Genomic DNA, 27,416 nt, shown 5'->3' with positions numbered 1-27,416 from the left:
ATTTAGTTGAGTTTTACTCTTCAGCAAACCAGTATTGTCTATTCATCACCCTGTCCCTTCTCCTGGGAACTTCTCCATTTCTATTCCATTCACATATTTCTATGAGACTGACATGTTTTCACAAATGATCCTATTTCTTCATCTCAAGTCACATTTGATTTATTCTAGGGGTGGAAAATTAACCCAAGTTAGGTCAATAAAATAAATTGCCTTGGATTTTTGAACTTGACATCAAGACAGTGACAAAACTGTCACCCTCTTGTGATAAGATGTAAAATATACAACTTATAAGCTATGGTCATTCATGTTTCCTGCCATTTGAAGAAAATGAGTTGGAAGTAAGAGAAAATGAACGCAAAGAAAAGCAGATTAGAACCAGAGGGACCTATCAGTATTTGCTTCCCTGTGTGAGTTGTTCCTGCGGCCTCATGGCCTCCCTGCTCCTCCCACAACTTCGCTGTTCAGTAGTTCTTTGGACACCACAATTCAATAAATTTGTTTTCTTCCTTAAGTTACTGCAGGTTAGATTTCTGATATGTATGGAAAGTCATTACATGCTTGAAGCCTCAATAATATCTTTTTTAATTAAACATTCTCTGAAATTATAATATGAGATTAAGTTGTTCTGGAAAGTAGGTATAATATTTTTAAGAATCCAAAATCAGGCTATAAAACTGCTGAAATGACTCAAGTGCTTACCAGGAGGACTGATTGTAAGACTGGATAGATGTAGTTGTAGGTCAACAGCAAACATCAACTACTAAGAGAAGGCACATCCTCTCCTTTAAGGAGGGACGCTGTCCTTATTAGAAAGGACCAGTGTTAGAGAGTCACAACCTGATGGTACAATATGGCCATGCTCATCTTCTCTTCTCTTTTTTTGCCAAGAAAATGGGCTCAAATCATAACTCAGCTGCTCACTAATTCTGTGATCTTGAGCAAATTCCTTAGCTTCCCTATACCTCAGTTTTCTTAACAGTAAATAAGGACAACAACACATTCGTCACTGGGTTGTGGTAAAGGGTAAATGAGTTAACTTGGCCTAATGCCTATACAGATGTAAGCTCTTAATGAATGTTACCTATTTATTCCTAGTATAATCGTCATTATTATCATTATAGTCTCCCTCTAAAACATAGAATATTAGATTACAAGAACATGGGACACTTGCTATTACAAAGAGAAACTTGTGGTGAAGGAGAAACTCTAGAGAATCTTAGTTAAGGATTATAGGACCATGAGTTCACCTTGATTTTTAAAAACTTGAATTTGAATGCAAACAGCGTATTTTTCTGGGGAACGACCCTTTGCTTTCATCAACTACTCAAAAATCCTGGCCTATAAAAAGTTAAGAACCCCTGCTAACAGAAAATAAGACCTACAGGTTTTAAACTAGAAATTGAAACTAGAAACCTTAGAGCTGAGAATAGACCATATATACTTTTTGGGGTTTTTTAAGGCTGAATGTTTCTACCCCATCTCAAAGAGTTAGTTGGGGAAATATAAATAATGCTGACTGCTGAGAGTTCACAGGGGTGGGGAAGGAAGGACGGGGATGGGAGAGGAAGAGAACAAGAGGCAGTGCAAAGAGAGGAAGAGAGTGAAAGGGAAAAATTTTAGGAAAGCAATACAGATTGCAGTTTTGGCGATTTCACTCAATGCATGTATGTCCCAGAGAGAATTGAAGGTGGAGTGTGAGAATACGAAAATTTGCTCCTCAAGCCAGCCCCAGTTCTCACGTGCCCCTCGTCATGCAAGTATCTGTGCTATGTTGCCTCAGATTCTAGTGCTTAAAAATATGTATTTCTCATGCATTATGGCCCTAAATGAAAGGCACCTACTACATCTGGTGCACAGAAATACGTACTGATTTATCAAACCTGGGAATATAGCTGGTGGTGCAGGATTCACTGAGAGATTTTCTCAGTCTTCAATATGGCATCTTCTTGAGATTTTCAAGGGTAATTTTGATGGCATATGTCTTTCATCCTTCATGATTATTGTAGAACTTATCACTTAGAAAAAAACTCCTGTGTCCTGACTCTGCATTTAGCATGCCACATTTGGGAATAACCAAGAATTGTTACGGCACATTCTCTATAAGTTTATGTGCAGCTACTTTCAGACCTGAGCCCCAAGGAACCCGTTTAGGCCTCCCATTAGAGCTCCAGAATGTCACAGGTGTTGTTGTGTCATCTCCATCTCATAAATAGCTGTATCATATGACTTTCATAGACTTAACAGTCCTAGAATTGATGGGACCCTTTGGGAGAGGATGCAATGATAGCACATTATTCTGTTAAGGGTCCATTGGTTATTTTACGTTTTTTTCTTGACATCTGGTTGTGGCAAGCTCTTGTAGTGACACTTGTCCACTATTTTCATTGTGGTATCCATTGACAACTTAACCTCTGGCTAAGAGGCTTCGAGCATGTAAGATTTTCAAAGCTTAAATCTGAGGAATCCAATGTTTCTTGTCTGACTTTATCTCCCATCATATAATCGATCTTAGTTTTCTTTTCATTAGTCCATCCCAAAGACCAAATATAGTATGTAATCTGATAGACTACACTGGAAAATGGAAAGTATTTCTCCACAGTATAGAGTCAACATGGAATCTGCCTGCATACACAGTTCCTTTAGTCAAAATGAATACTCGTCTCCTGAAGCATATGCTTATTGTTTTTGTCCTAACTTGCTTTAAGAATAGGGAAGGCACTTCATCAATACACAAATGAATTGGGTGTTTGTGTGGTCAACCAAGAAGTCACTGTTAAAGAGCTTCTCTTTTTAACGGTGTCTTCTTGTATCCTCTAACTTTTTAAAGAAAATGTCCTATCACTATGTATAAAGCTAAAACAAAAATGTGAAACAAAAACTCAGTAAAATCAATATCAGTGTGAAGCACAAGTGACTTTAGAAAAGTTACTCCTGGCCGGGTGTGGTGGCTCATGCCTGTAATCCCAGCCCTTTGGGAGGCTAAGGTGGGTGGATCACGAGGTCAGGAGTTCGAGACCAGCTTGGCCAACATGGTGAAACCCTGTCTCTACTGAAAATACAAAAAAATGAGCCGGGCCTGGTGGCGCACTCCTGTAATACCAACTACTCAGGAGGCTGAGGCAGGAGAATGGCTTAAACCCGGGAGGTGGAGGTTGCAGTGAGCTGAGGTCACTCCACTGCACTCCAGCCTACGTGACAGAGCAAGACTCCATCTCAAAAAAAAAAAAAAAGAAAAAGAAAAGGAAAAAGAAGTTAGCCTTAAAAGTGTATTCTTAAAAAAACTATTACTCATTTGACTGTGATACATAAAATTTATGTATGACAAAAAATAGAAATGCTATGAACAAATTAATTTTTCAATGTTAACATCACTTAATCACTACTGTCCATCAGTAGTTCACACAATAATACTATGCAACATTTAGCCTGACCTCCTTCCTTTATGTGTAATTATTGCCAGAAATGAGATATACCTGTGTCAGTTCACAATTTCAAATTACCTCTATGTGATAATTTATGTTAATAGCATAATAGCATAACAATGACGGATAATGTGTACCAACATTTACAAATCGGTTGCAATGCATTTCAATTACAATTCTCTTCCTATCTCTGATAAGCAGCAAAATCAAATTAACAGTGCAACCATTAGTTACTGAATTATCCTAACATGTAGAGCCTTTACTTGGACACCTTTTCATTTGTAGAACTGCTCTAGGATTCTAAGCGCAGCCAAATAGGCAAGAGAATCAACCAAATCATGCACAAGTGCTGCTAATGATTTTATATGGAGCAACAGAGAATATAATCAGGAGGTGACACTAAAGGACTCATGGTCTGGTTAAGGCCAAGAAGAAGAGAATGCAGTTGATATTACACCAGAGTGCAATGGCTTGTGTTATATGGAATAATATGATATGGGTTGAAAACAAATGAACCAATGGCTCACCTCCCTCTTGTGTCCTAGCCACAGACCAAAGTAAAGTCTGTGCAAAGGTCCCCAAGGGTAGAATTTCAGCTGGTCCTCATTTCATGAAGGCTCTTGAGAATCTCAGTGACTCAGTATTTCCTCAAATGCTTGCCACAGCTCAGAATTCAGGGGCATGCAAGGCTTGTTCCATTATTTATGAGGCAGGGCTAGGCCTGAGAGGAGCAAATCAAAACACTCTACTCAAAGGAATCCCTTGAAAGTTCAGTCCTTAATCAAATGCACCATGCAGTGCATTTGAAGAAAATGTCCTATAACTTTGTATGTAGCTTGAAAATGTGATGCTCACACTTCCTGTGATAGGAAGGCACAATAGTGCTCCCTATTCTAGATACATGGCCAGATACTTTAACCATCCGGAGCACTACGTTCCTTTTGGGTGGAACACTATTTCTTTCTTAGGGAAAGCTTGGAACTGTGGATGGTACCCATTTTGGAAATGCCTATCCTATCACCACCACAGCCACGTGTTGAGGAAATCTTTATGCTCATACCATTTACAATTTGCGATTCCTTCACGTGCTCTCAGTATGTTACCCATTCAGAATATTTTTGCTGCTAAGGAGAAATTGTGTAGCTACAGTAGACTTAGGATTTTCCCCAAATTAAGGAATCCTGCAAGCTGTTACTAATCAGGCAAAGAAACCCAACAAGCCAGGAAGTTTATGCACCAGAAATCAGAGAGTCCTTGCTTCTCTACTGGATTCACCTAATATTGAAAAATTCCCTCACTGCTACTTCGACAAAAAAGCTGTCTCTCAAACTCTATGGGCACAGAGGTTAAAAGCACTATGCCTGGAATAGGAGTGCCTGGGTCTGTTTTCCTCCCACCACTTACCAACTGTGTGACCCTAGGAAAATCACTTAACCTTGTTGTGTTTTAATGTCCTTGTCTGAAAATTAGAAAAACAGTAATATCACTTCATGAGATTGCTGTGATGATTAAATGGGACTAACACATGCAAAGCCCTTAGAACACGCCTTGTCGTAGTGCTCAGTAAACACTAATTCATCTATTGTTCTACCAAAGAAAAGCACAATATTCACAGACCTAGAAGGACAACTGAAATATTCCAAACCATAGCTGCATTGTACATAATTACTGGACATCACTTGGTCAGAAATTGCAGACAAAAGGAAACCTCATGTTTATGGTAGAAGAGGGCCATCAATCAATCATTCTCTTCTATTGTTGTACTCAAATCCAGAGTTACTTGAAATCCAGTTTGGCAATCTCTAGGAGCCTTGGTAGGAGATTGTTCTCCACAAGAGATAACACAATATTCTGAACTATCACAGTACCTGGTGTAAAACAGGAGTGTCTTGAATGATAAGCCTATGAATCCTAGCTCCATCATTATCTAAAGAAACCTTGAGTTGGTGAACTGATCTCATTCCTGGCGGACTAATATAACCACAGTAACATATAAAGTTATTAAAATGGTATGCATAAATCGTACACTTGAAGGCTCACCAATTTTCATTATGTGTATAATACATACAGTCTGAATCCCTTAGATTTTGCATGAGAGATTTCAGAAGCCAAAAAAAGTCCTTAAGTCAGTGAGGATCAATTTTTAAAGCAATATGCTTGTTGAGTAAAAGGTAATGTGTTTTTATACAGTCTAGGAAGTGCTGTGAGCTCTCCAAGCTTCCTTCATTTATTGCTCTAATCAGCAATCCAATGTGCACAAGACCAGATTCCAAATAAAGAATATTCCTTGGAGTGAATCTGTGATGCTACTTGAGAAGTTGTTATCAGGATAGAAGAAGGATCTTTGGTTTACAAATGCTTGTGATTGAATTTTGGTGATCATTTGTTCTCAAACAGGAAAATTTGGTATTTCTATTCATTTAAGAAAAAGGTTGTTATAATTGCCAAAAAATAGGCAGAAGGCAGATTTTGTGTTTCTATCGTGTTTCTCTCTAAATGTGGTGCATTGGACAGGCCTGGAGAAAACAAATAATATTTTTAAAAGTAAGCATAGAACTACAAGGAGGCGGCATATCAGACTTGCCGGCGACGCTGCACGTGGATGCTGACAGCCTCACCCAATCTTCACATATTAGCTGGTACAGCCAAGTGAGTGATGCTGCATAAATATGAGAACTGGTGTTGTTAGGCATCACAGCTACCATGATATAATTAGTTACCCATTCTGAGTCCCATTCCCCAGTGGGAAGAGAAACCAAAGGGACAGAAAGAGAAAAATATTTCAGATTCAGAAACAATGCTTGTCGTTGACAGCGTTTTGCTATGAGGAAGCTCTCAACAATCTCATCCCCCTGACTCTGGCATGCAGCCAGCTGGCATTTCTGTGGGCTGCACTGAGAACCAGTGAATACCATGTGGGCGGTTGTCAACATTAGAAACAAGAAAAATAGAGGGAAAAAAATGCGTTGAGAGTTATAACATCAACTTTCAGGGCCTTTTTATTTCTATCCAGATGGCACAAATATTCCTAGGTATTGGTACCCACACAATAGGCATCCCGGGATAATAATCATAAGAACTTTAAAGTTTAGAAAATACTTTTACATACATAGGCCAAGAACTGATATGGTAGTAGTCAGGTATATCCCCACAACTGCTGTTTTTTTATTTTTATTTTTTTAGTTTGCATATGGATCAGAGCTATCTGAACTGGTAAGAAAGTCCAGCAAAATGGAAGTACTGTGTTCTTCTCTTGTAGGTGATATAACAGGTACTCATGTGATACAGCATGTGACATGTTTGCCACCAGTTCACATTATAATGCAACGTTCATTAGTTATATACAAGTATCAGAAGTATCTTAGGGGGGCCTCTTGGCCCCTAGATTACTGGATGATGTATCACCTTAAACAAACCTGGCTTTAAGTCTGAATATTCCACCTATCATGGTACAGTTTATGATCGCTCATATTTAATTTATTTTTCTCATTTTTGACAGGAGAACATGTCATTCTGATACTTATAAAGCTGATATTGATGGATCCCCATGTGCCAAGTGTTTTTCTGAGTTTTTTTGGATGTGTTACCAAATGTAGTCCATGAAACAACTGTGCAATAGGTATTCTTATTTTCCTCACTATTATTCCAATTTTCTATATTAAAAAATCAAGGCAAAAGGAGATCCAGACGACACACTTATAAGTGATACTGTCAAAATCCCAACCCACACAGATTGGCTTCAGATCCTGGGTCGTAACCACTATGTGCATGGCCGCTCATATCCTACCTCACCTGTGTCTAAGATAACGCATGTGAAAAAATGAACCCAGTAACCCAGTATGTAAGAAAATATTTAACAAGTGTTAGCTATCAATATTATAATTAATGTTATTAATACCATGGTAATTATTAGCCTTTGTCTTATACTTTGTTTGGGATACTCAGAAAAGGAGACTTCATTTGTTTCAAGAAGAAGATAGATTCCACAGAATCAGCAACTCGAAACAAGTCAAGTATGACAACGGACCTGCTGACACCTCAACAGAGTGGGAGTTGTATATTATGTCAGTGATGGCGAGAAGATTGGTTCAAATGCACCTACTCGGAAAGATAGCATCCCTCTCCAGTGACATGAAATAGAGCACGTACTCACACACTTGGAGAAGATGGATATGTGAAGTAGAGGTAAACATGGATAGTACAAATGGAAGGAAGGAAATCAGAGTTACATGCCTTAAATGCCGCCACATCATAAAGCATGAACATGACACAAGGATGGTGAAAACCCCAATAGACAGGTGGAAGGATATTCAGGCCTAGATCATAAATAAGGTATTGGGAAAAACAGTAGAAGGTAAGTGGCTTTTGTTAGTGTTCAACCAGAGGCAAAGGACCTTTAATGTCATCCCTTCTCATGCGTTCATATTAAACCATGAAGCTACAAAAGAATGGGACTTTCCTTTAAAAATGTCAACCGGGATGATGTGCAAATAGTGTCCTCACTACTCCTTTCATGAAGTATGTGGGAGTGTGGGCAGGCTTGCCTTCGGCCCCTCCATACGGGCAACCCTGCATATGTCTAAGAATTTCATACTCAGTAGCATTACACACCCTCTAGGCCAGTGTAGTCTATGAACACTTTTCCATTTTCCTTAGGATTATGATGAAGAAGAAGGGAGAATAAATTAAGCTTCCATCCTCCCAGCCCCAGCTATTCATGCAGTGGTTTCCAAAAGAAACAGATGGGAGGTATATGTTCTTCAAACACTTAAGTTGCCAAGGGCCAGCTATGACCTGGCACAAAAGCACCATTTATTTGCTCTAACTCCATCTTTATCTTCACCACAGCCTTCTTTTCTGAATATCAGGCTCACATACCTAAAATCCTACTCATTCTCTGCATTTAGATATCTAACAGGCATCTCAAATTTAGTATGTTCAAAATGGAAACTTTGATCTCCCTGTCACCAAAAGGGCTCTAAGAATCTTACCCACCTCATTAGAAGGAACTTCCCATCCTTTTTAACTCATGCAAACCTATACACTCACACCTCCAGTTGATAGGGGAAAAAATAAATTTTAACCTAATCTGATAAATTTAGATCCAATAGTTTACTTATTCTCTTTAGATAGCTCAGTCTATTCTGATCCAACAGTGTCTTTTCAGGATTTTGAACAATCTTATCCTTTCCCTGCTACTTGTCAAAATGTTGTCACGTAGAAGAATGTAGGTAATGTGACCTAATGCTGGCACTGGGGAGGCAGAGTCTGTGAATTCACTCAGTGTTCTCTGCTACAAATGGCGTGGTGAGCTTGTGCTGTAGAGGTATAATGTTTCTATCTCACATTTTTCTGAAAGTGAGATTCTGGTGTTTATTGCTAAAGTCCATAATCCCAACCATTTAAATTCATTTCCTTGATTCTCATCTTGGGATCCTCTGGCCTCTGTAGCTCCTCACCAGGCCAATTCCTCCAAGCTTTCCACAGGCCAAGGAGAGCCAGGAGTGCTCACTCAAGCTTATCCCTCAGAGCCACAGCACTATCACTCCTAAACCAATCTGGGCTATAGCAAAGATTGGAATTGTTGTAAGAGCCTGCAGCCTGCACCCCCCATGTACCACACCACTAGCACTCACATTCTCAGAATCCCAAAATTATGTGGATGATTCTAAAGTTCCCTTGTGCCAATGAGATGCCGACCAAACCAAGGGGCAGAAAGACCTCATTACTCTTGCTCTGTCTGCCTCTTCCCCACATCCTCCTGGAACAGAAGGGGCCAACTTCTGGCTTTCCATTTCCCTTTCCTCATGATCTCCTTCCATGCCAGGGCAGCAAGCCTCATGGCCTCGCTGATAGAGTCAGAAGAGCAATCCTCTTTAGGTAATAAAAGAAACATGCTGCTTAAAATCCTCTATATTTGATTCTTGAAAAGATAAATGAGAAGTAAGAGAATGGAGGCAAAACAAAGAAGTTTTATCTTGGAAAAAAAAAGCCTGGATTTCAAAACGACTGCTGTGATGCAAAGATCACATTTAGTTAACTATGGTATCTTGGACTGACTGTTATACAACCATTTATTGAACACTTTCTGTTGTCAATGTGTGTGAAGTGTATTTTGTAATAGTACAAGCTTTACATGCATTATCTTTTTTAAACCTCAAAACTATCCCGGAAGAAAGGCATTTTTCTTGTTCTTATTTCACAAATAAGGAAACTGAGTCTCAAAGAAGGTAAGCTGCCCAAAAGGAATATATTTAGCAAACGTAAGAGCCAGAATTCAAATCTAGATCTGTTTGTCTTGTGACCAGTACACAATGAATAGAATATTTAAAAATACATCAATGAGATTTTCGTTTTCATTTTGAAAGTGCAAGATAGTTCATCCCTCAAATTGCGTCTATAACATAAAAAGACAATTTAGTTAAAATTATTGGTCACATAACACAAAGTAAATGCAGAATATATAAGGAAGGAAGGAAGGAAAGAAGGAAGGAAGGAAGGGAGGGAGGGAGGGAGGGAGGGAGGGAGGGAGGCAGGCTTGGAGGAATTGGCCTGGTGAGGAGCTACAGAGGCCAGAGGGAGGGAGGGAGGGAGAGAAGGAAGGAAGGAAGGAAGGAAGGAAGGAAGGAAGGAAGGAAGGAAGGAGGGAGGGAGGGAGGGAGGGAGGGAGGGAGGGAGGGAAGAAAAGCAGGAAGGTAGGAAAGCAGAAAGGAAGGAAGGGAGAGAGGGAAGGAAGGAGGGAGGGAAGGAGGGAGGAAAGTACATAGTCCATAGTGTAACTTCCCAAAGACAATTACACATTTGGTAGAGTCATTATTGTGATTTTCTACTTCTCTGTGTATATCCAGACTTTAAGAACTCAATATATATTACACTCGGAGTAAAACAAACACAAAAATTTTTTTGAAGACAGTATAGATTATTAGACAAGACAGGGCTCTGGAGTCATACTGCTGGGTTTGCACAATACTTCTACTCAGGAAAAATTAGCTCTACCATTATCATTGCCACTGATAGCTTTCTTAAACACATCTAACCACCTCTATGAGCTCACCACCTCCTTTTGTAGTAACACATAAATAAATTTTATTCCTGCTAATGAATGCAGCTTAAATCGTTTATTTAAAAATGCCTTAGGTAACTATCTCTTTACAAATAGTCTTTCAGATTCTGCAGCAAATATCTAGCAATATAGAAGTTAAGTGACTGTACCTACACTATGATTACAATCACACAATGTTAATCAAATGAAAAAACTCTAAAATAATTATTTTAAAAGACAGAAAAAGCTAATTGTGAAGACGACAGGATTACTGATATTGTTTGTTAATTTGTTTACTGAGACAGAGTCTCGCTCTGTCACCAGGCTGGAGTGCAGTGGCGTGATCTCGGCTCATTGCAACCTCTGCCTCCAGGGTTCAAGCAATTCTCCTGCCTCAGCCTCCCAAGTAGCTGAGACTACAGGCATGTGCTACCACGCCCAGATAATTTTTGTATTTTTAGTAAAGACGGGGTTTCACCACCTTGGCCAGGATGATCTTGATCTCTTGACCTTGTGAGCCGCCCACCTTGGCTTCCCAAAGTGCTGGGATTACAGGCGTGATCCCCCGCGCCTGGCCAATATTCAGTGTTTTAAACCGTTTTCATAACTCTTAAAGGTATATTTGTTTTATAATTTTAAAAATTAATTAAATTGCCACAACAATTTCCATCCTCCACCCCATCACAGATACACAAACACAAGCACATATACACAGAAAATGCAGAATTCTTATTTAAACGCTATTTGTCTTTTACTAAATAGTAAACTCCTTAAGTGCTTTTTATGCATCTTTATACTTCTGGCACTCAGCCCAGTGTCTGGCAAATAGTAGGTACTCAATAAACATCTGTTGAGCCTTTCTAAAATATTAACCAGAGCTCTAATTGGTCTTTTCATACCACTTAACCCAAAGAAAGTGCACATATATTTGATCTATTGGTAGTGACATAGATGACCACTAGAAGCTAACATTTGATGTGTACCGACTCCAGGTAAGGTGCTGTGTTCACATTTAACATGTATTATCTTATTCAGTCCATGTGATTACCCCATGAGTTGTTGCTATCTTCTTTATTTTCTATTTCCTTTTTTTTTTTTTTTTTTCGACAGATGAAGAAAAGGAGGTCCAGAAAGTTTGAGTTACGTGTCAAGGTCACACAACCAATGATAAGTTGCAGAGCTGGAATTCCACTCTGCCTGGCTCCCAGGTTAGTGCTCCTAACAGCAAGCCATGTTGCCTCTCCCATCAGCGTTGCATATGCTCAAGTTCCCTACAGATAATTCACATGCAGAATAAGTAGATTGTTGATGACGGCTCTTCTCTGAGTTGTGACAGTAGAACTGTACTGTCCTATACAGTAGCCACCAACCACATGTGGTGACTGAGGGCTTGAAACGTGGCTGGCTAAACTGAGATGTGCTGTGAGGGTAAAACACACACCAGATTTTAAATGTTTGGTACAAGACAGGGAATGTAAAGCAACTTAATAACTTTTTGTATTGATTGCATGTTGAAATAATATTTTGGATCTATTAATTATTTCGCTATTCCAAATAAAGTCTGCAATTTAGTTAAGAATATTGGATCTATGATGATTTCTTAGTGTTGTTAACTTTGCCATGATTATGCAAAATGCTGACATTAAAAGAAGCTGGGTGAAAGATATACTGGAACACCATACTATTTTTGCAACTTTTTGATGTCTAAACTTATTTCAAAATATAAACTTAAAAAAATTACTTCCACTTATTTCTTTCTACTTTTTAAAATGAGGCTTCTAGAATGTTTAGAAATGCTGTGTGTGGCTCACATCATATTTCTATTGAATAGTGCTATACTAGACCATCAAACTGCAGTAAGAACCAGGTAACATCCATCCAACTCTTCACTATCAATTCAGCTCCAAGTCTAGAGATAGTTTAGTTTACCTAAAAAGCAGTTTTATTGTTGGAAATCTAATGGAACCATCAGTTAATGAAGCCCCATAACACCACTAAACCAAAGTGAGTAACTTTTGGATTTGTAGGTCCTCCAGTCAATCTATGACTCCAGGCAGAAATACACTAAAACTTTTCCTGGAAGACAGTCCTGCTCTTCAAAATCTCCTGTGGACCTTTCCACCATCTTCATTAGAAAACTACTCCAATTTTTCATAATATGAAAGTCAGAACATTTTTCCTCTTGACAATAATATTAAATATGATGATATTTATGGGTTTTTATTTCTTTTATATCCCCTGGCGTTGTGAAGTAGGCCAACTATACCCCCCACCTCAAAAAGAAAAAAAAACAGTCTGAAGGCAGAGAATAGATTATGCATTATACACTTGCTCAGAAATGCTGTGAGTTAACGCTCATGTTTGAAAAATCATATTAAGCATGGTGAAGTTGTAGGGGAATGAGAAAAAAATATACACTTAAAAAAACGACAATCCCTCATTTATACTTTTGTGAAGACCATAATGAGTAAGTATAGATTAAACAAAATTAGTAACTCAAATTAGATCACTGCTTACTCCGTATTTATAAATGCAGTATGGTGAACTGATAGGGCATTTAATCACCTCTGAGTCAGGAGACCTGCATACTAGTTCTGCCTCTAAAAAGTCACTCAACCTCATTAATCCTTAGCCACCTCATCTGTAAAATGAGTAGATAGGATTAGACTGGAATTTTTCCAATCACAATGTTATGCCACTGGTAGATAATGAAATCAATGTGAAGGGTCAAGACAAACTTTCTTTAAAATGAAACAGAATAAAGGACTTCAGAATTCAATGCACAGATTAAGAGTCAACATTGTTGCATAAAACTTCCAGTATGGGCTACCACAAAATCGTTTGAGAATCCCTGTTTAAATGTCTAGAGTTCCTCATACCTCTGAGATAATATGCTCAAAACAAGAAACAAACCAGTTACAAGCAACAAATCCAATTCCGGTACTCCTCAGTCCCCACCAAGCAGTCCAGGACGCATCTGTGAGGCCTCTAAAAATGGCCACCATCAGTTCTTTCCTTCCCTGTACATACACACACTGCTCATTCATCCCCTTAACGGTGGGGATCTATCCCTTCCTACCTAGCTCCCTTCCCTTGAATCGGGGCTGGCCCCATCACTTGCTTTAATCAGTACAATATGTCAGAAGTGATGTACTCAGACAAGCCCCGGCCTTAAGAGTACTGGAAGCTTCTGCCTCCTCCTTCCTGCAAGCCACCATCATGTAACACATCAGAACTCTCTGAGACAATGCTCTCCACATGAAGAGGGCATGTGGAGAGGAATGCCTGCCCAGCCACCAGCTGTTCCCAACATCACAGCTGAAGCGGCAGACGTGTGAGTAAAGAGGCCATTTTACAGGTTCTAGCCCAGCAGACACCACAGAGTGCAGGAGAACTGTATCACTAAGCCCAATCCAGGTTACAGAATGACGAGAAATAATCGATTGTTGTTTGAAGCCACTGAATTCGGGGGTAGTTTGTTATACAACATTAGATTACTAAAACAATGCCCACGGAATTGTCATAAAATTGCTGTGGATCATGGGAGGCTAAATGCTTGTTCACTTGTAACAAAACCTCAGTTTACTCCGAAGGGCTCATTTCACAGTGCCCAGCATCAGCGTTTACTGAGTATTTCTTGGGAACACTGGCAAATCGTGGAAAATGCAATGCAAATTGCAACAGTGCACTAGCAACATAGGGAATTTACTGGATGCAGAGTAAGGTTGTAAGATCTGAGAAGGTATATTGGATTCATGTAAATAAAGGATTTCAAACATCTCGAGATTTGTCACGTTGTTAAATTTGCTGAAGTGTGGATAGAGAGAAATATTCTGGCAGGCAAGTGGAGAAAGGAAAGCTATGCTCTTAGACTTTTCTTCTGACGTCCTACTCTATGGACAAAAGTGAAAACTGAAACATAGCAAATTATTTGCGACTGACAGCCCTTTCATTTGTACCCACAGCTGCTGTTGAGGACCACCGCTGCCTCAGCTTGATCCAATTACGGCACTGTGTACCTTATCACACAGCTTCGTTTTGTTCCTCTCCTGTCCTAGGATCTGTAGCTCATTAAGATAAGATCTGACAGGCTCGGTCAATGCTGAGTTAGAGCTAGCGGCTTCTCTTTATTTGGGCACCACCAGAAGTTTCATGGACTTATATTCAGTCATACAAACAGGAGGGTATACTTTGCTGGTGCGATTTTCATTTATTCTGCTGTTATTTATCCCAACCCAAGCATTTAAACAACTAAAATTTTCCAGGCTTTTCCATCAAAAATCTCTTTTCTGTCCCCCTCACTGCCACTTCCTTTTTCATGAGGGTGATGTGCTGCCTCATGATTAGAAAAATATCTCTAACGAGGAGACTATAAATTCACATGGTGTTTTGTGACATGGGTCAAAATGTTCCTTATTTTAGTATTCTAGCTATTCTCCCAAAGAGCCATAAATAACAATAAATGGTAATACAGGCTCTTGTCAAGAAAATTCATCTCCCTTACCTTTTGTGAGCTTGATTTCCTTTTATTCTGACAAGGACTCAGTTCCTGACTGTCTGCCTTCATTTATCCCTTATGCTTTAGAGCTGCCTTTTACACTGGCTCACAGCATAGTCCATATGGAAATTAAATACACCCACATTTGAAATAAGCATGCCTTCCCTCACTGGTATTTGTTTCCAATATGATATATTTATTTCAGTGACAAGGTCCAGTGGGTAAAGACATGGTCAGACCAGAGTTACATGAGCAGAAAAAGGATTGAAGTGATTCCCTGGTTAGGCAAAAGTAGCAGAAGGAGAAAGGGGTCCCAGAGGCCTGGTAAGTTCTGCCTGAATTATCCAGATAATTGCTTAAACCTTTAACCTGACAATGGACACCTGGACTAAAATGACATAAGCCAATGGAAGTTTATGTAACTTCTTTTTCCACGTTCCACTAATAGTGACAGAAATGAAAGTGAGTGGAGAAGCCTGTCAGGATTTAGGTAGAGAGCTCTAATTCCACGGCTGTGATATTTGTGGGGAATTCATAAAATGTTGTAGAGGTATATTCTAAAATGAATGAAAAGGAAAAAGGAGGAAAACATTCCAGTTCCAAAATGCTGAACTTCGGAATGCTGAAGGGCTCCAGACGAGACCTTATCCTCCTTTTCATCCACTTTCTCTCCTTGAATAATCTCCCTCCAGCCCATCATTTTAAGTACTATTTATACTCCCAAATTAATGGCTCCACCTAGGACCTCCCCGGAAGTACATACCATGTACCACTGCAGAAATCACTGCTTATTTCAAATCCTATTACTGCTAAGAAGCCACCAAGAGTTAACACTTCCTGAGTGCTTTCCATGCCAGACGCTGTCCTTAAACATTTACAGGCATGAACCCCTTTAGTTCTTACAGGTTTAGGCAGTGAAATTTATGTATCTGTTTTTTACAGGTAAAAAGATGAAGGCTTAGAGAGGTTATGTGAGTTGTCCAGTGTTTCAGCTAAAAATGAATGGAACCGGGACTCAAGGGCAGAGACATTTGATTCTCAAACCTCTGTTTATGATGTGCTGCTTCTCTATTGTGTTTGCTCTTCCTACCACACATTTGTAATTTGGCATATGCTACTTTGAATTACCATCATTATGACGATTATCATTTTATTCTTAAGTCCTGCTTCTTCCCACCCCAATGCCAGCCCTGATGACAGGGGCCTGTCTGGTGTCTCTGCACACTATCCCTACCAAAGCCTTGCATGTCCCATGATTAAATACTGTGACTGAGCTTTCACAGAAAGCCAGCATCACAATTATTAATAATAACCAGGCTAGAAGCCTAAGTCAAGAGGTTTTAAAGAGCATCTTCAGTAATCAGGGTTTTAACTGGTTACCCAGGTCTTTAAAAAACTATAGAACATGTTGTCTGTGCTGTACCTGATTTGTAGAGGGATAATGAAATTCTATGGCTCCCTCTCCAGAATACACTGTGTGGCGATATATAGGAACTAAATATTAAATGCAGGTCAGATTCCTTTAACTCTGCAAATTATACTTTGGAGGCCACCAGGCCAAAATCTAGGAGACCAGCCTAGAAAGCCTTTTGAGGGTAGGGATTTATTATTCGTGGGACAAAAGATGTAATCAAAAGACTTGTCCCTAACACTACTGGGGATCAGCCTCTTGTCTTAAGGACTGATTTTTTTCCTGTTTTTAGCTTTTGTCAAATTGTTCTGTCATTTAGTGTCAAGTGGGGCAAGTTCTCTTTCCCTTTGTAACTAATCATTGCTGACATGTAGTTAAAAATCTTTTACTCCAGAGAATCTGCCTGTGGTGTTTTGGGTCAACCTCACCCCGTGTGAAAATACCATACATGGAGTCTCTGAGTCTGGGATCTAAAAATACAACAAGCTTGTTGTATGCTGACACTTTATAGTACATTAGGCGGGGTCATCTTTCACTGAGGCGAATGTGCTATCCAACAGGTCCACAGCAAGTGTATCACTGGCTTTGTTCAAAGTGTTCCTGGATGCTGCAAATGAAAGAGGATGATAACTCTCCACCTCTTGCCCATCCTTTGGGAAAGACTTCAGCATGGTAACTTGCTTTCTCTTGACTTTTTGACGTAGTTAACTCAAAAAGTTCAGCACTAAAAGCCATGTGGCTTTTTGTTTGTTCTGATATTGTATTATATTTTTGTAGCTGTTTATTGTTTTATTTTAAAAAATGCTATTTTTTTAAATCAACTTTATGGAGATATATATATTTTTATTTTTTTATTTTTTTGAGACGGAGTCTGGCTCTGTCTCCCAGGCTGGAGTGCAGTGGCTTGATCTCGGCTCACTGCAACCTCTGCCTCCTGGATTCAAGAGATTCTCCTGCCTCAGCCTCCCAAGTAGCTGGGACTACAGGCGCAGGCCACCGTGCTGGGCTAATTTTTTTTTTGTATTTTTAGTAGAGACGAGGTTTTACCATATTGGCCAGGCTGGTCTCAAACTCCTGAACTCAGGTGATGTGCCAGCCTTGGTCTCCCAAAGTGCTGGGATTATAAGTGTGAGCCACCACCACGCCCGGCCAAGATATAATTTATATATAGTAAAATTCACCCTTTTTGGTGTATCATTCCATGAGTTTTGACAAAGGTATGCAATAATATAACTACTGCAATCAAGGTTAGAACGGTTTCCTTTCCTGCAAATATTCACTTGTGCCCTTTGTAATCAACTCCTCTCCACAACCTGAGTCCTCAACAGCCACTTCTCTGTCTTTATAGATTATCCTTATGGAATTATACAATATGTAGCTGTTTAAGTCTGATTTTTTTCACTTACCATAATGCATTTGAGTTCATCGACTTTGGTGTGTGTATCCGTAATTTATTTTATTTCTTGTTAAATAGTCTTCCATCGTAGGATGTATCACAGTTTAACCATCCACCAGTTGACACTTGAGTAGTTTCCAGTTTTTGGCAAATATGAATAAAGCCACTATTAACATATGTGTACAGGTTTTTGTATGACCGTTTCTACCCCCGCTTTGGGTAAATATGGATTTCTGTTTAAATATGGATTGCTGTTTAACTTTATAAAGTTAAACACATATGGTGAGTATGTGTTTAATTTTATTACAAAAAAAACTGCCTGTGTTCTAAAATGGCTGTGCCTTTTGTCATTCCTAACCAACAATATATAAGTCCTGGTTGTTCTTTATCCACCCTGGCATTTGGTACTATCAGTTTTTGCTGGCTTTTTTTGGCAGGGGAGGGGTATGTTTACTTTTTAACCGTTTAGTTGAAGATGTCTCATTGTGATTTTATTTGCATTTCCATAAAGACTAATGATGTGCATCTTTTCATGTGCTCATTTGCCATCTTTATATCTTCTTTGGAAAAGTTTCAATTCAAATCTTTGGCCCATCTTTTACTTGAGAGTTGGTTTTATCAGTATTGAATTGTTATTGTTCTTTATATATTCCAGATACAAGTCCAAGACAGTTAAGAGACATTCAATTAAAGAGATTAAATTTTATCTGGTGTTTACTATTGTAAGGGCCAAAAGGTTTAATACTTTTCCTCACCCATCGTAAGGGTCATAGTCGAAACTCCCATAGCAAAAAGCAAGTTAACAAGAGAAAAACATAACAGATGTATTTAATCCAAATATTATGTGACATAGGATCTTTTAGACCTTCAGAAATGAAGATAGGGCTTTTAGATCTTCATTTCTGAAGGGAAAGCTGTCGATTTTTATGCTTAGATTCAATGAAGAATGAACAGCTGTGTAAATATGTGATTGCACAATAAAGTATGATCTAGTGCTAATAGACTGAGGAGGGAAACCCAGTGAGGGCTGTCTGTTCAGATTCTCCTTGACCTCCTTGCATAGCATTCCTTCCTCTCAGGTGTGGGGCAGGATGCCTCTGGAATACAGATCTTCAAGGGAGGAGGGAAAAAGCAACCTTTGTAGACTTTATGGTTTGGTTTGAGGGAGAGGAATCCTAATTTCTATGACCTACATTGGGGAAAAGGAATTCTGGTTTCTATGACTCTCTTTTGGGGGAGAAAAAGGGGCAGGGGACAGAAGGGCAACAGAAGGTCAGAGTGACCTGCTCATAAGGCTCTTCTAATGTCCTTAAGTTTAAAGTACTCAGCATATCAACATGCCATACTTTGGGGTATTGTGTTCTGAGTCCCGTTACAGCCTCTCTTTCAGCAGAACCCTGGCAAAAGCAGGAGGACTTAAACCTTTTGCAATTACAAGGCAAGAAAGTGATCAAATATAGATATGGCCTCTTTTGAATAATGCTGCTTTTCCTTTAATCTTCAGGAGACATCATTTAATGAAAGTAAACTCTTCCAGGGCTCAGCCCTTGGTGCTGTCTTCCTTACCACACATATTTCTTGGTGATCTCATCCAGTCTGTAGCTTTAAATGCCGTCTGTATGCAAGCTATTTCCACATTTATATCTCCAGCCTGACCTTGTTTTCAAACTGCAGTTTCACATCTCTGACTGCCTACTTGACATCTCTACCTCGAATTAAATAAACATTTTAAAATATAGTATGTACCAAACGAATGCCTGATTTTCCACCCCGAATCTACTCTACTTCAGTTCCCCTCATCCCTACTGAGGGCAACTGTATTCTTCCAGTGGTGTAGGCTAAAAACTTTGAAGTGACTTTTGACTCATTTCTTTCTCTTGCACCCTACAGTAAGTCCATCTGCAATGCTATTATCTCTACTTTGAACATATATATCAAGAATATGATTACTTCTCAAAAGTACCACTGCAACCATACTGATCCTAGTCACCGTCACCTCTCACCTGGATTACTTACTGCACTATCTGCCGGAAAGGTCTTTCTGTTTCTCCCTTACTTTTCCCTTCCCACCTCCAGTCATATGCTATAGGCTACTATCAACACAGTGACCAGAACAGTACATTAAAAAAATAATTCAGGTCATTTTACACCTCTACTTACAACCTCGAAGTGGTAAAAGTCAAAGCTAAAATCCTCAGAATGGTCAACAAGGTTCTGTGTGACTTGTTCCCTCCCTCATTACCTCCAAATCCCTTTCTGAAATCACTTTAGGATCCTGTTATCATCACCAAATTGCAACATCAAATTTTCTATGTAACTTAAACAACTGCATTATTAACACCAAGTGTACAGTGAGTCAATAGTACGGTTAAAAACAAAATTTAGCAACTTGCCCACTTCTAATACTACATTCTAACTAGTAGATATTCTGCCTTCCCAGAGGTGATCATACTCTTGTTAAAAAATTAAAAATAGCCAAAAATTATTAATTACTTACTGTTTGCTGAGTACTTTTCTTTAATCTTCACAACAACCCCACATGGCGTATAATTGCACCCAGTTTTGAGGGAATGAGCCTGCACTCAGGACTGGAGAGAACGCCTTCAAGCCAGGCCATGTGGATAAGTAAATGGTAAAGGAGAGTGCAGGTGGACCAAGCTCCAAACCCACCTCATCGCTGCCTTAGCCTCTTTCTTTTGCCAAAAGTAGTTCAAAAATCAAAGAAAAAATACAAAGATTATTTCTTCTAGGATTCTTATAAAAAATATATCAAAGGTAAACATTTTTATGCTTTGTAAATGTTCTATACATGCCTCCTTCTTCCTTTATTTTTTTTTTCTTCTTCTTCACCCATGCCCAAGTAGGTGGCAAAGACCTTGTAGCCTTGGGAGAAATGCTGTCAGTGAAAATCCTGGAACTGTAAAGAGAATAGTGAATTTATGGGAGAGGAATCAAGTTCTCCTACCCTGGAAACCAGCCAGCCTGATCGATATATAGATCTACTTGGCTTTATGCACTAAATGTTCCTGAAAAGTTGTCTATAAGATAAATATTTGTATACAAAAATCATGTAGGCTCACTCTCTTCCTCTGTGATTTTAGAACTGTGTTCCCAAATACAAAGAAAAATATTTGCCTCAATATTACAAAATGCTGCTGGTGAAGCCAAACATGTACTTTCAGGAATATTCTGACTTTGTCAACACCACTCATGTAAGAAGTATATCAAACCAACAACCAATCCATACGATCATTGATACTCCTGTAAAAGCACAACTATGTCAAAACACACAATCAATCCTCTTTCAAATATTTAAACAGCCTTCTTAGAACTTGATGCTGGATGTTTAATAAAACCCAGCAAAAAATATATAAAAATACTTTCAGAGAAGTGTTTAGGTGTCCCCTGCTTTGCAGTTAACAGTTAAGCTGCTGCTATCCCTTTAACCAGCCACACACTCCTTCACTAATCAATAAAAGTTTGCTAACCTTAATGAGTATCTAATTGATAAAAAAGAGATTCTATGTCTCTTCCATGATAAGAACAATTGTAGTGTCACCTGAGATAAGAGGAATCTTTTTGCTACTTCTATATAACCCTGAAAACTTTAAAGTGAGATGTCAGATCTCACTCAGTAACCCACTAAATAATACACTGAGGGCAAAATCAGAATGTGCCCTCAGGTGTTAGCTAGATAGGTGCCATTCTGTGCAAACTGGAGGACTCATATTTGGGAGAATCTTGATCGACTTCTCTGTAAAAATATGCATAGTAATATCAACCTTATAAAGTCATTCATAGAATTAAGTATTAATTTACTCACATGTATAATCTAATTTAACCTTCATCAATCATGCAGTAAGGATTATCTATCACAATCTGACAGATGTAGAAACTGAGAGTTGAAGGGTTTAAGTCACTTACTCAATGTTAAGCAGCTAATGGGATTTGAATTAGGTCTTAAGACAAAGACTGTGTTTTCCTTTTTAACAGAGCAATTATCTTATTGTGGCCCTCAAATAAGTTTGTACATTTATGACGAAAGCATTAATCAGCAAATAAGTAGTTGTTGAATAAACAAATGTAGTAAGTGTGTAAATGTGCATGCATGTGAACTACATAATGTGTATGCAAATTTACACCATGGAAATTCTGTTACCTATTACAGCCAGCGGAATAGAATGCATCCTGAATAGAAAGCTACCATCCATAACCAATTATGAAAGAATTATAAGAAACAAAACGCATAAACACCACTAGCTCTATGCTAAACATAGCTTCCTTTTTCTTGGAATGAATTCAGAAGTTTTCTAGACAAATTTTATTTATTTAAATAAGAGCTATTGGCTTTGGAAGATTTTCATCAAGCCAGGCTATTCAGTGCAGAAACAAATGCATTTGTGCCTAATAATCATACTATTTCTGAAAAATAAAGCAATCACAATTATAAATATGGGCAAACATTGCCAAATTTTCTGATATAATGTGAGGAAATGCTTATATTGTTACTAAAACATTTGAATTATTAATAGATCTGTTATTAAGAGTGTTGACATTTTGGATGATTTTTCAACAGCCCTTAATAGAGTGGGGTTTTTTGCATTCTGGTGAGGTTACCAGGCCAATTTACAGGTCCCAGTTGTAGAGACACAAAAGCCATTATCAGCCAAGGCTGCAAATTCCCAGTGAGGGACACTTCGTTGCCACCACTGGTGGCAACCACTGTTTCCAGTCTCCCTAGCTCAGGGATTCCCTAACAAGGTGAAGACTGAATGAAATGAAAAGAACACAACTCTTGGGATCAGGTGTCCTTGGCTTCAATCCCAATTTCTTTATTTATTCTTCCATTTAATAAATATTTATTTTCATTAATCAGACACTAACCACTTTCTTAGGAGTTATCAATACAAAGACCAGTGACTGTAGGTGATGTAAAACTCCAGCAGCCTTCCTCCCTCACTGGACCCTCCTCTGTGGAGGGGGTGTGGGAAGGACTTTCATTTTAAAAATCACACCAGCAAACTGCATGGAGTAGTTTCTGACCAAAGGGAAGGAGGGTTCTCTGCATTTCTGGGTCACTGACCAGTAAAATATAAAAGTGTGTTTCTATTCATGTCTTTGAATAGGGCATAACAGATGGGGAAGCGAGTGTCCTGCCCATTCCCCTCTGCCGGGGCTCTGACTGTCCTAATATAAGCTATTGGCGCCTAACCTCAAGTACCTAGGGCTCTGCCCCAAGGGTCTGGTTTCTAACAGAGGGCAGGGGCTGCCAGAAATGCTTGGGGAGTTAATCCCTCCTGGAGCAGCACTCAATAATGGAGGGGGAGAAAAATGGCCACCTTTCCCAGTCCTTGTGTGACAACTTTGTGGTAATTTCCTCAGTCTCCCAGGGTTTGGGAGAAGAGGGAGCCCTGCACACTTTGTGGCTTCCTTTCATCCTCTTCCAGACTCACTTCCTCATTCCCGTTAGTGTTTCCTGAGACCACCTTCCAAATGAATGAGTTATGCTCAGATCCTTGTCTCAGGGGCTGCTTCTGAGGGACTCAACCTAAGACAAAGATTTCGTGTCTTCAGTAATTTTTTTCGTAAGACGAAAGAACATGTGTAAAACTTAATATGCACTCTCAAGGCACAGATCCCACCCCACCCTCCTTCGGTAGCACAGCCTCTACTGCTATCTGGTGAAAATTGACCTGTGAGTCCTCCTCCCTCCTCCACCCACAGTCCTGTGTCAGAAAGAAATTTGGGGACTAGAAAAAAGAGATTTGGCTTTGGTGCTATTCATGTGAATTAATCTAAGGAAATTTAGAATTTCAGAATATAATCCGGGCAGGGAGGCATCGAGTGTGTCTTTAACAAATAAGGCCAGGAACATTCTCAAAAACAAAACAAAACACCAAGGTCAAAGGTATGTGGAAGCTGGGCTTATACCTGTAATCCCAGCACTTTGGGAAGCCAAGGAAGGAGGGTCACTTGAGGTCAGGAGTTTGAGACCAGCCTGGCCAACATGGTAAAACCCCATCTCTACTAAAAAGACAAAAATTAGCCGGGCATGGTGGTGTGTAATCCCAGTTACATTAGACTGAGGCAGTAGAATCGCTTAAACCCTGGAGGCAGAGGCTGTAGTGAGCCGAGATCCCGCCACTGCCCTCTAGTCTGAGTGACAGAGCAAGACTCTGTCTCAAAAAAAAAAAGTATGTTGAGAAGGAGAAATATAATAAATCTGCCTCAAAGATTAGGCACAGTGTCTGTTGGTGGGACTGTAAACTAGTTCAACCATTGTGGAAGTCAGTGAGGCGATTCCTCAGGGATCTAGAACTAGAAATACCATTTGACCCAGCCATCCCATTACTGGGTATATACCCAAAGGACTATAAATCATGCTGCTATAAAGACACATGCACACGTATGTTTATTGTGGCACTATTCACAATAGCAAAGACTTGGAACCAACCCAAATGTCCAACAATGATAGACTGGATTAAGCAAATGTGGCACATATACACCATGGAATACTATGCAGCCATAAAAAAATGATGAGTTCATGTCGTTTGTAGGGACATGGATGAAGCTGGAAACCATCATTCTCAGCAAACTATCGCAAGGACAAAAAACCAAATACCGCATGTTCTCACTCATAGGTGGGAATTGAACAATGAGAACACATGGACACAGGAAGGGGAACCTCACACACCAGGGACTGCTGTGGAGTGGGGAGAGGGGGGAGGGATAGCATTAGGAGATATACCTAATGCTAAATGACGAGGTAATGGGTGCAGCACACCAACATGGCAAATGTATACATATGTAACAAACCTGCACATTGTGCACATGTACCCTAAAACTTAAAGTATAATAATAATAAAATTTAAGAAAAAGATTAGGCACAGTGTCTTACAAAAGAAAGCATCTGAGAAGGGTAAGGAAGGCAGGCGTTGAGGGGAGGAGGAAGTGCTTTCAGCAGAACCAGCAGGCTCTATGTGAAAGTTTATTCTGTGTTCTGAGAAAGACTGGAGAGAAGGAAAAAGCCATGATAGGCAGGAAAGGCCTGAGACCCAACATTTTAGAATTTGCTGGACACATCAAGGATACTATGGCTCCATTATTCTGGCCAGGGTGTTGAATTTCAAGGCCTATTGGAGGAAAATGGAAGGGGATAGGAATGATGCTGGGAACACAGATGGGGAAGGGCTTTAAAAGGATGGGCACAGAGAATGGGGTGAATTAGTGAATGATAAGGTGTCCACTTGGAATATCCTGAAGGCCTATGTGCAGTGCAGAAGCGCCACAATTTCACTGCCCTCATCTCCTGACTCTGTGGTTAGAGAGCAATTACATGAACGCTTCAATAAAGAGCTGCTGAAAACGTTCATCAGCGTATTAGTTCCGGAAGTCAGTGAAGCAGACATTGCAGTCAGCCACACTGTAGACTGGCCGATGAGGAAGAGGATTTACCCTCTGACAACGTGGGAAACAGCCTGGCCCATTGGATGGAGAGAACTGGACACCTTTACAGGAAGGGCCTAGTCAGCTGTCTCCAATATTTCATTTTCTTCCCGACTCAGCTCATGCACTTCAAGATAAGAATGTTTCCATCCATCTGGCTCTCTATCCTACCCCAACACACATATATACATTTCCATGAATTAATATTCAAGGAGGCTTGAATTTTTACTCAAAGAGGCATTTGGGGGACGGCAGTGTGGCTGTGGTTGTTATTATATTTGAAGGGTGTTGAGATAGAAAAAGAGAAAGCAGAAGTGGTGGCATGGTAGCCTTTGGGTCACCCACTCATTCTCCTCTCGCCACCTGTCTGGTGGACATCAGTCTGGAAAGAGAGGGAGACTTTAGGACAAAAAGAGCTTTATTCATAGATGATGTTATGCAATTCTGGGCCTGTGTTAGTCAGGGTTCTCTAGACGGACACAACTAGTAGGTTAGATGTATATATGAAAGGGAGTTTATTATGGAGAATTGACTCTCACTGTCACAAGGTAAAGTCCCACGATAGGCCATCTGCAAGCTGCAGAGCAAGGAAGCCAGTGGTGAATCAGTCTGAGTCCCAAAACCTCAAAGGTAGGGAAGCCGACAGTGCAGCCTTCTGTGGCCAAAGGCCCGAGAGCCCCTGGCAAATCACTGGTGTAAGTCTAAGAGTCCAAAAGCCAAGTAACTCGGAGTCTGATGTTTGAGGGCAGGAAGCATCCAGCACAGGAAAAAGATGAAGGCCAGAAGACTCAGCAAGTCTGCTCTTCCATCTTCTCCTGCCTGCTTTATTCTAGCCTCCCAGCAGCTGATTAGATGGTGCCCACTCACATTGAAGGTGGGTCTGCTTCTCCCAGTCCACTGACTCAACTGTTAATCTCCTTTGGCAACACCCTTACAGACACACCCAGGAACAACACTTTGCATCCTTCAATCCAATCAAGTTGACACTCAATATTAACCATCACAGGGCCCCAATTAAGTTACTCTGGAACCCAGGTGCAAAGCACAACAGAGATTTGGGGAGAAGGCCTTTCCTTTCTCTCTCCACTAGTGGGCCTCCAGCCCCACTCCACCCCCATTATTGTGCAGCTCAAGTCCCCTAAAGGCTACCGAACTACAAGATTACTGCTGAGCTGAGCAGTCTTCCTCTTCAGGACACAGCCAAGGCTAGGGAAACACCTTGCAAAGAATTTGAAAGACTAAATCCTACGTGACTGTATCCCAGGGTGGGCCTGCACACAAGAGAGTCAAGTTGGTAGGGGAAGGGGAACTGGGATTCCCAAATGAGCAAGAGGTGCCTCTGAGCTGTTGACGTTCAGGTAGTAGTCTTGTTTATGTGCCATCATGTGGAGGACCTAGGGCTTTCATGTGACATGAGTAGTTAGGCACCAAGAAATGTGGTGCATAAGTAGTTGTCACAGAGCTCACTGCTGGCCCTACATTAGTGAAGATAATTCTTCAGAGCCCATTTGGGGACAACTAAGATATATGGAATTGATGCTATAGCCTTTGAAACATTTCCTAACTCTGAGAGACCGATGAGAAAAAAACATGTCTGTAAAAGAAGAGGAATGCCAGGATGAAATCAGAAATGGGAGTCAAATCCATCTTTGCTTCTGAGTGTTGTGAAACTTACCAACAGAGAGGCAGCTTCACCTCTCTCAGTTCATTAGGAAAAATGCATGATTCTAGAAGCAGAGAGAAAGAGAAAAAATTAAAATCACCTTTTGTTGATTTCTCCTGTCATTCTGGCTGTCACTTAAACATCTGCTTAATTTCTGGAGAAGGGCATTTGAACAGTTGTATTTAACTTTGCACTGGAGTTGGTTGCCCATCTTTTGTTAGTAATATGGTTTGGCTGTGTCCCCACCCAAATCTCATCTTGAATTGTAACTCCCACAGTTCCCATGTGTCATGGGATGAATCTGGTGGGAGGTGATTGAATAATGTGGTGGGTCTTTCCTGTGCTGTTCTCATGATAGTGAATGAGTCTCATGAGATCTGATGGTTTTAAAAATGGGAGTTTCCCTTCACAAGCTCTGTCTTTGCCCTGCTGCCATCCATGTAAGATGTGACTTGCTCCTCCTTGCCTTCCACCATGATTGTGAAGCCTCCCCAGCTATGTGGAAATGTAAGTCCATTAAACCTCTTTCTTTCGTAAA

General features: G+C 39.9%; 1 long non-coding RNA gene across 2 annotated transcripts in view; it reads left to right on the top strand.

Moving 5' to 3' along the window:
* The first annotated feature begins 16,907 nt into the window (after window positions 1–16,907).
* LOC134734636 (uncharacterized) overlaps window positions 16,908–27,416 on the top strand; it is a 49,498-nt gene continuing 38,989 nt past the window's right edge. The window contains exon 1 of one of the 2 annotated variants that reach the window (XR_010117761.1): window positions 16,908–17,045. This is a non-coding gene — a long non-coding RNA (uncharacterized lncRNA). The remainder of the gene's footprint in view (window positions 17,046–27,416) is intronic. The other variant, XR_010117760.1, reaches the window with a different exon arrangement.

The sequence above is a fragment of the Symphalangus syndactylus genome, chromosome 12 (genome assembly GCF_028878055.3).
Source record: "Symphalangus syndactylus isolate Jambi chromosome 12, NHGRI_mSymSyn1-v2.1_pri, whole genome shotgun sequence".
NCBI lineage: Eukaryota > Metazoa > Chordata > Mammalia > Primates > Hylobatidae > Symphalangus > Symphalangus syndactylus.
This window is presented reverse-complemented; position numbering and strand designations above follow the sequence as displayed.